Genomic DNA, 8,238 nt, shown 5'->3' on the forward strand with positions numbered 1-8,238 from the left:
CGGTCATCTGTAAGTAAAGATATGCACCTTCACACATATATCTTTATATAGAGACATGCATGTAAAACCAGCATCAAACAGTTTAAAATGGCTTTACTGCCACAAACACCAATTATGATCTGTGACATCTATCTAGTCATCTATCGAAGGCTCGTGCTTAGATGATCATTTCTGGTTAAGAGCTCTGATTGGTTTCCGGGCAGTGGGCGTGGTCAGCAGATTGTTCTGCTGTCAGACAGATGACTGGAGTGAAGCGACAGAGACGCAGAAATAGTACAGTAATTTAAGAAGAGCGAATGAAGCTTCCTGCATTAGCTCAACTTTAGGTAAGTTTCCCTAAAAGCTAGAATATCTTCGTTTCACCAACTGCTGACATTTTTAGTTTACTTAACCCGCTACTCACTCGCGCAAAAGTTGGTGTCGACGACTGTTAAATTGTAGCTAACATACTGAAAGTGATGAAAAATAATTTGCATGCAGTTGTGCATTCAGTTTAAGGTGAAACTGTGAATGGCCTGCGTATTTTTATTGTTTATGCTGTTGTTTTACTTCAGAGATTGGCCGCTAAGTTTGAGATATGCTTTTTTGTTTATGTTGGCTTTTTTTCTTTTCTTTTCTTTTCTTTTCTTTTCTTTCTTTCTTTCTTTCTTTTGCCTTAACATTGTTTGTGTTTGTACACTGGTACACGATTTTGTCAGCAGTATACACTTACTGTGATATATGGAGATAAGATATGGCAGTGGTTTTAAAGTAGAGCTCCAGGCAGAAATATTTGACAAGAAATTCTGTAGCTGTTGCTCATGACAGCTGCAGTGCCTGGTCTCTCTCGCGCTGTGTGTTGTTGTTTTTTTAATCCGACTATATTTTCTGAATAGTCTCTTACGTGCAAGCTAGCCTGTTCAAAAACCTCCCCACATCCTGGCTTGTGACACGGGAAGACAGGGGGGCGGCGGTTTATTTCAAGATTAGCAAGATTTTGATAACAGTGCCTGATCTGATTGAAGCCCCGGCTCTCTGTTGTGTCTGTTTGAGTCTAAAAGTAAGCCGGCATTTCCTCCAGCTTCCTTGTTTTAGATCTGAGCTTCCTGGCACCACTTTGGGGTTAAGTGGAATGATGGTTAGTTGTAGTTGAAGAAAGCAGATGGTCATTTGTGGGTAGTGAATCAGCAGCTATTTTGAGGGGGGAAAATGGATGATTGTCTCTTTTTAGGCTGTCTGTGAATCGTGATCACTGGTTAAGCAAATGTGCAACAATATCTAGTGAAGCAAAAAGAAATGTAATGTTACTTAAAATCAGACTACTGATGTCAGCTACTGGGTGAGGTTTTTCACTGACAGATGAAGGACGGGTGACTTCACTGCTTAAAATATTTAGGCTATTACCTCATTGACGCGGTTTTGGTTTGGACGGTGTTCAAGGGGAACTCATGAGTATCTTGCAATAGCGGGAATGAACAACAAATGATCATAATATAAATACACAGAATAAGGAAAATTAGTTGCACTTCGTTCATTATAAAGATAACCTTATCAATGCTGCGGTCACTCATAAACAGTTTCTGGGGTGAGTCAAATGCCTGCAGTGAGATAATGTAGCCAAGAAACATGTTCTGGAGTGTTGAACAGGTGCACCATGAGACACAGGACCGCATTTAAACTGTCTTGTGTCAGCAGTGGAACAGAACTCACCTATTTAATTTAAGGATGATTAATCATTAAATATAGACTTTAATAGAACTTGCCTATATAAGTTCTATTAATAAGGATAATAATAATCATTAATTATATACTTTACCCAATATGCTTATTGTGTAATCAATTATTAATGTGTTCAAAATAACTATAATAAACAATTAATTACATAATTAACTACATAATGCTCATGCTGTAAGCCATGAAATAAAAACAGGGTCAGCGTCATGTGCTGATGTAGTGGCGTTTCTCCACAAAGGATTCTTAGTTCTTAAATGTCAACCACTTAAGGGCAACATTTAGGAGAATTTTGGGAAATGTATCTTAAAGGCATCCTAACAATAATCTCTAAAATAATCTCTAATTTTGTTTAGTAGATCAAAAACCAACAGATGAGAATGCTGGCCCGCATGAGGGCACTGATAGCGCTAGAGACAATGCATTACATTTGTGTTCTGCTGGGAAGTGTTTGGTTGGAATGCTGAAGACAGAGAAGAAAATTCTTAGGAGGAAAAAAAGTGCTCAAGGAAATACTTAAGTTTGCGGCTACGGGCTACAGAAAATGTCTTAATTGTGTCAAGATGGGTCAAGATTGTTCCTGCATCATCATAATTATTGTTGGTCCAGGATCAACACTGAAACTGATCGATCATGTTGTGATGTCATAGCTTCGTGATGTGGGGAGCAAAAGTAAAATGAATAAATAACAAAAAATGTTTGACAATGTAGAACTCTCTTCTGGAACAAATATATTATAAAATACAATAAATTAAATATATAATACATTTGGCTTGCTGTTTGCCAAATTTGGCTCAGCCATGTTGGTTTGACACATAACCTAAAGACATGGCAGGAAGGAATTGGGTAGTTTCAGGTGTTGTGGGTCACAAACAACTTAATAAACCTTTTAATAGCTGCTGTTAAATTTAGTTGGAAGAACATCCTCCAACATATCTTCAGGCTGTGTTAACTTCTACGGCTTATTTAAGAATTTGCAGCATAGTCAGACGGCGTGACTTCCCACTACCAGTTACTTGAACTAATGTATTTTCCATATGTCGTATACCATCCTACAAACCACAGTGCACTCTATATCACTCGTTACATAAACAAGAAAATTGAGAAAACTGAATAAACATATTAACAAAAGTGTATTTTTAAAGCAGGTTGGAAAAATAAAAGATATATAAGAGATATGAGATATATGAGAGAAAATAGGAAATAAAATAAATCCTAATCTTTACTTTACTTTAAAATGAATCAAAACAAGTTGGTCAAAATGGCAGCTGCTTTCGTAAGAACAGCTTCACATGTTTGAGCATTTGTGGCTTTCCTTATCGTGAGTGAACTATCTCTACCAGTTACGCTTTTGGACAAAACATTGCGTTTTAGGGTGCCACTTTGCACTACAAGCGTGCGATGACGGCTTGTTTTTTTTCATAGAGTAAATTTTCAGATTGCGAACTTTACTGAAAAAGCTCTGTTTTGAAACTTCTAAAGTTTTTTTTGTCACTTTATAGTTTTCAGATACAGCTTTGGACCAGTGTTAGCCCACACAACCACTGAATTTCCCCAAACACAAATTCAAAAACACAACCTTGCAGAAAGTGATTATAAAACACACTTAGTTCCACGTATAGCAGATGCCAAAATACAGACGGCCGCAGACTGGCCTCACTTTGAGACACTACCCTTTTGTTTGTTTTAAGGGACATAAAAATAAATGGCAATACTTCTTGGCACAGTTCTGCAACTGTGGGTTCCTTGGAAAGTAGTGGCTCCATCGTAGCCACATGTGTGAAGATCTATTTGTGCTGCTGTTTTTCTTTATGTGACGCACTTGGCACATCCTGTGGCGGTAGCAGCGGGTCACTTTACCCCAAAAGATTTTTTACTTTTTCAAAGTTTACAGCTGTGATTCACTGTCGCCCATTTTTGCCCACTGTGGCTGAATAAGATCTGATATGTGGTTAGACTGGTGATCTTGGGCAGCAAACGAACAATGTTTGTTGTTGAGACCTTTGCAGTAATATTACTGACTACTGCAAGAACAACTACTTGAATTGAAAAAATATATATCAAAACATGAATGTGAGTTAAAGTCCCTATAGGCTATATACTTTCAATAAGGGCACTGCTAACACATACCTCAAACATTTATGTCAGTCAATGAATAAAATTAATTTTCTTATTACATTTCAATCAGTCTTTAGCCATGTGTGTATGAGAGACATTGCACTTGATTAAACAGATAGACTGATAGCAGGGATACCATCTCATCTGTTTGACGGACAGGACTGTAAAGTATTAGGAAACCCAGCCAGACTATTTTCTTGGTTGCCATGTAAGGGAATCAGCTGATTTGTGGCTATATAAGCAAACAAAATATGTGAAACCTATTCGCTGCTTCTTTCTAAAGATGTCTTTACAAACAAGCATGGCAGAACTGCATGTGAAGATTGAATAGCTGATTTAGCTGTCTATAAAAATAGCTTACTATTCATTAAGACCAAAAACATAAATCATTCATACTTCTCTACAGTGCTCCGGTTATCCTCAGGCCTTCTGTCTGAGGTCACAGCTGTACTGTTCTTACAATGCTGTCTGCGTTCAGAGCTGTCGATCATTGAGCTGAATGAATTTAGATGTATGACTGAATGCGAACACTGTTCCAAAATACTTATGTAACAAATGTAACAATAATATTTCAGATGAGTTTCACATTCATAGCAATGTTTGAGGAAAAGCAGAAAAAAACACTGTAGTCAGTGTTATGAATGTGTGTAGCTAAACTTGTAGCCTAAAGGGTTTTGCACAAAAAGTTCCTAGTTTGCAAATACTGAATTTGTGTATATCAGCCAGTACAAGTTATGTTTTAAGTGCTTTGTGCGTGGCATGATGTATTTGTTCATGGGTGACTACACACAAGTAAGTGTTAGCTTTCATTGTCATTTGGGTTAAATATACAATTTTTTGCAAAACTCTTGTTCTTGCGTGTTACCTAATTTAAGCTAAACGCCACATCCTCACATGAACCCTAGTGGTCCAAATGACCCACTTCTTACAGGCAAGGCCTTACCAGACACACACACACAAACTCTCACATGCAGACCTTTAAGGGAAACTTCTCTCTGTCTTGTTTTGTCCAGCTTCCTGTTGCCTGATGGATCTAGCATACTACACTAAGAGGCATACCTGGTGCATGTAAACCTTTAACTTAACTTAACCAGATCCTCCGATCTGAAACTAAAAACCTAAAAGTTTTGTTGCAAATATTTGTATCTCCCCTAAGGAGGAGATAATTCCTTGTTGGGCAAGTTTACACACAAACATGTGCACATTCAAGCACCCAAAAGGACTTCCGCATATTGTCCATTATGTTGATGCAGGAAATCAGTTTGATTGATATCCCTTGTTGCTCATGCAAGATTACATGTCTGTTTTTGAAATATCTTTGCAGCTTTCGCTTGTGCAGGTGTGTGTCTGAAAAATTATAGCAGTGTTCAGTTACCTTTGCTTTGTTGTAATCACAGATGACAAACTGTTGGTTATTGAAGAGAGGGACTGTTTTGTTGCTCAATGTGAAGTAATTCACACGTAGAACAAAGTAACAGACAATCAGTGTCTATTCTGGGTTGTATTGTTGTCCATTTCCTGTGTTATTCTGATAACTAGTTTTCTCAATTTTTGCTTTGGGTTTTACTTTATTTTTCTTAATTGACTTCAGTGGGACTTTACACTATGTCTTTTTTTCCTGAAAAGAAAAAAGAAGTCAAGGAACTTGTTTATGCTTTTTACTGTAAGTGATAACTCACTGTACCACACGCATTAATATTTATGTGAACGAGTCCAAAAGGTGTCACTCCTCACTTGTTTTTCAGGTATTACTTGTTGTCTACTTGTGGGTAAAATTGTGCAGATATGTACTGTTGCACTCTGTCCAACTCTGATGTGAGAGACGATTAAACCTGTGTCTGTCAAAAGACCCTAAGCTATCCTAGGTTGGGGATTTCCAATCAAGCAGACACACATATAGCCTCACCTCCCCTGCATGCATCTAAACACCACCTTTCTCTTGCTCTATGAGCACACTTCCACACAGTGCTGTCAGGCCCTTCCTGTTTTCTGAGATGTCTGCAGTGTGCCTTAACGGAAATGAGCGCTCCTGTTTTCTGTTAGGTAGCACCGTCCGAGGCTTCAGCTGACCACTGCAACGCTTGCCAATGACTGCTTGTACAAGAAAGGTGTAGACAGTTGTGTACTGTAATGTAATCAGGAACTGAATGGCATTAACCGTAAATTGTCAACACTCATGGGGAAATTTGTGTCACTGGCATGAGGCCAAAAGGTAAGTGACAGGATGGGACCTCTATATTGACCTACTTTTTTTTTTTATTTTTTATTTTTTTTTTTTTAATTATTAACTGTTTGGGTTATTTGTAAGGTTTCAGTGAAATTGGCAGGGCCAGAATGTGCTTTATTGTGGACATGGTGATAATATATCCAGAACAACGCAGCAAAAACACAGGAAGTACAACATGTGAAGTTGGAACTAAGCTGAAAACCGGACAGTTTATACACCTTGGGCTTTGGTAATGAGAAAATGAATGGGAATGAGACACAGTTAAAAACAATGAAGTCAGTCAAGAGAAATAAAGTAAAAAAACAAAGCAAAAATTGAGAAAACTAGTTACCATCCTAGATATAGGATTGCAAAACAACAAGTCATTACAGTTATCAAAAGGGAGTCATGCTTTTGCTGCCGTTGTACCAAGTCACCTCAGGCATCAGATTTATGCATCAGTGTTTGCAAATCTAGACTGAAGGCATACCTTTTTTATCTTTGGGAACTCTTTAATTTAATTAAATCTAATTAAATTCAAATTAAACGTAATTAAGTTTATTTCAAAGCTTTTGGTTTTATTAATAAAGAAATTCTCATTCATTCCTAAATCAAACAATCAACTTTGTCAGAAGAAGATGCTATTGGAATAGTAAAGAAATTAAAGCATGAACCCCAAACTTCAAAACTTGCAACACTAGAACAATAAACTCAAACTTACCTATATTCACAGGCAGTCCTGAATTTAAATACATGAAAGTTTCAGACTATGAAAATGTCAGAGCAGCTATGCAAACAGTAGGAATGTGGTCATCTCTACCAAACAATCACGTGATCTACTTAAATGAAAAAAGGGCTTTTTTGTTGTAAGGTGCACCATGGTAGTGGTAAGTAGAATAGAATAGCCTTTATTGTCATTGTACAGAGTACAACGAAATTGGAGTGCCACTCCCTTGGTGCAAGTTTCAATAATAAATATAAATGTAAAATATAAAAAATACAAAAAAAAACAATCGTAAGTACTCAAACAATAGTATGTACAATATATACAGAATAGCAGCATTAATATAATATAAGTCGATGGCACAATATGTGTGTGAGTTGTTACAGTGGAATAGTATTTGTGCATGTAGTTACTTGTTTATTACCTGTCTTTGTTTCTGTTCATATGTATGTTAGGTAAATTTAACTTGACTTAATCTTGTGATTTTATGCATTTTAAATAAACATTGGGTATTTGCTGGTGTATGTCTGCAGTTGTAAATTTTAGCATTGTATTATTTTTGTGCATATATATTTTTGTCAAAAAAATGACATATTGCTGCATGAGGATTGCAAACGAACACTTGATACAAAATATTTTGGAAGAAACCGGAACGTCCAAGTGTTGGTACAGTAATAACAAGTGTGTTTTTTAGGAGGTGTAAACAAACCTTTTATATTTATTTACATACCATATATGGATATTGTAATGGATATTGGTAGGACTACATAAGACGACTTAAAGTTCGATGCCTTGATCATGAACATTTTTTTCATTTCAATGTAACGCAGTTACAAGTCCACCGTCTCACCTTTTGCAGTGCATTTATTGCAGACTGGGATTTCCAAACTGCATATTAAGAAATGCTCTCAATGATAGGGTACATCTATTTTTAAGTTATTTCTGAGTTGAAGTTACTTCTCTCTTTCTCTTCTCTCTCTCTCTCTAAATATAGAGCATTGTCTGCCCACTCATTTGACAGAAAGGAAGTGCTACGTATGTGTCAGCTCCTGTACTGCATTAATGGCTTCACTTGAAAAAGCCAACATAGAGTCTACACTTGCAACCGTGTGTCAGTGAGAGCCAATGTATGCATTTGCGATGCATGTTTATGTGCATGCATGGCTAGTTTTGTGTCTGCATTTGTTTATACCTTAGAGAAACACAAAAATGAAGATAATATCTTGAGCCCTCCTGTGTATTAAAGAGGCCAGCTGCACAGCTGAAGATCTATGAAGAGAAAAAATGAGTGAGAGAGAGAAGGGGGAATGAAAGACAGTGAGAAAGAGAGTGATCATGGTAGAGGCAACCGGAAACTTGTGGTCAAGCAGGCAGCGTTGAACTGCTGAGGCAGCGCTGTTAACACTGTTTTTGAACACGCTGCTTTTCTTAGAGGGATCAGGGCTAAATCCATCATACTAAGTCCTTTCATTGTACAGAC

General features: G+C 37.1%; 1 protein-coding gene across 1 annotated transcript in view; it reads left to right on the forward strand.

Annotated features, from left to right (window-relative positions):
- The first annotated feature begins 234 nt into the window (after nt 1-234).
- The window catches only part of pik3r6 (phosphoinositide-3-kinase regulatory subunit 6), a 20,557-nt gene continuing 12,553 nt past the window's right edge, over nt 235-8,238 (forward strand). Inside the window, exon 1 of the mRNA XM_005736229.1 lies at nt 235-326. The gene's annotated coding sequence lies outside the window, so the exon portion shown is untranslated. The remainder of the gene's footprint in view (nt 327-8,238) is intronic.

Source organism: Pundamilia nyererei, unplaced genomic scaffold (assembly GCF_000239375.1).
Source record: "Pundamilia nyererei isolate P.nyererei 1_Seehausen unplaced genomic scaffold, PunNye1.0 scaffold00068, whole genome shotgun sequence".
Taxonomy (NCBI): domain Eukaryota; kingdom Metazoa; phylum Chordata; class Actinopteri; order Cichliformes; family Cichlidae; genus Pundamilia; species Pundamilia nyererei.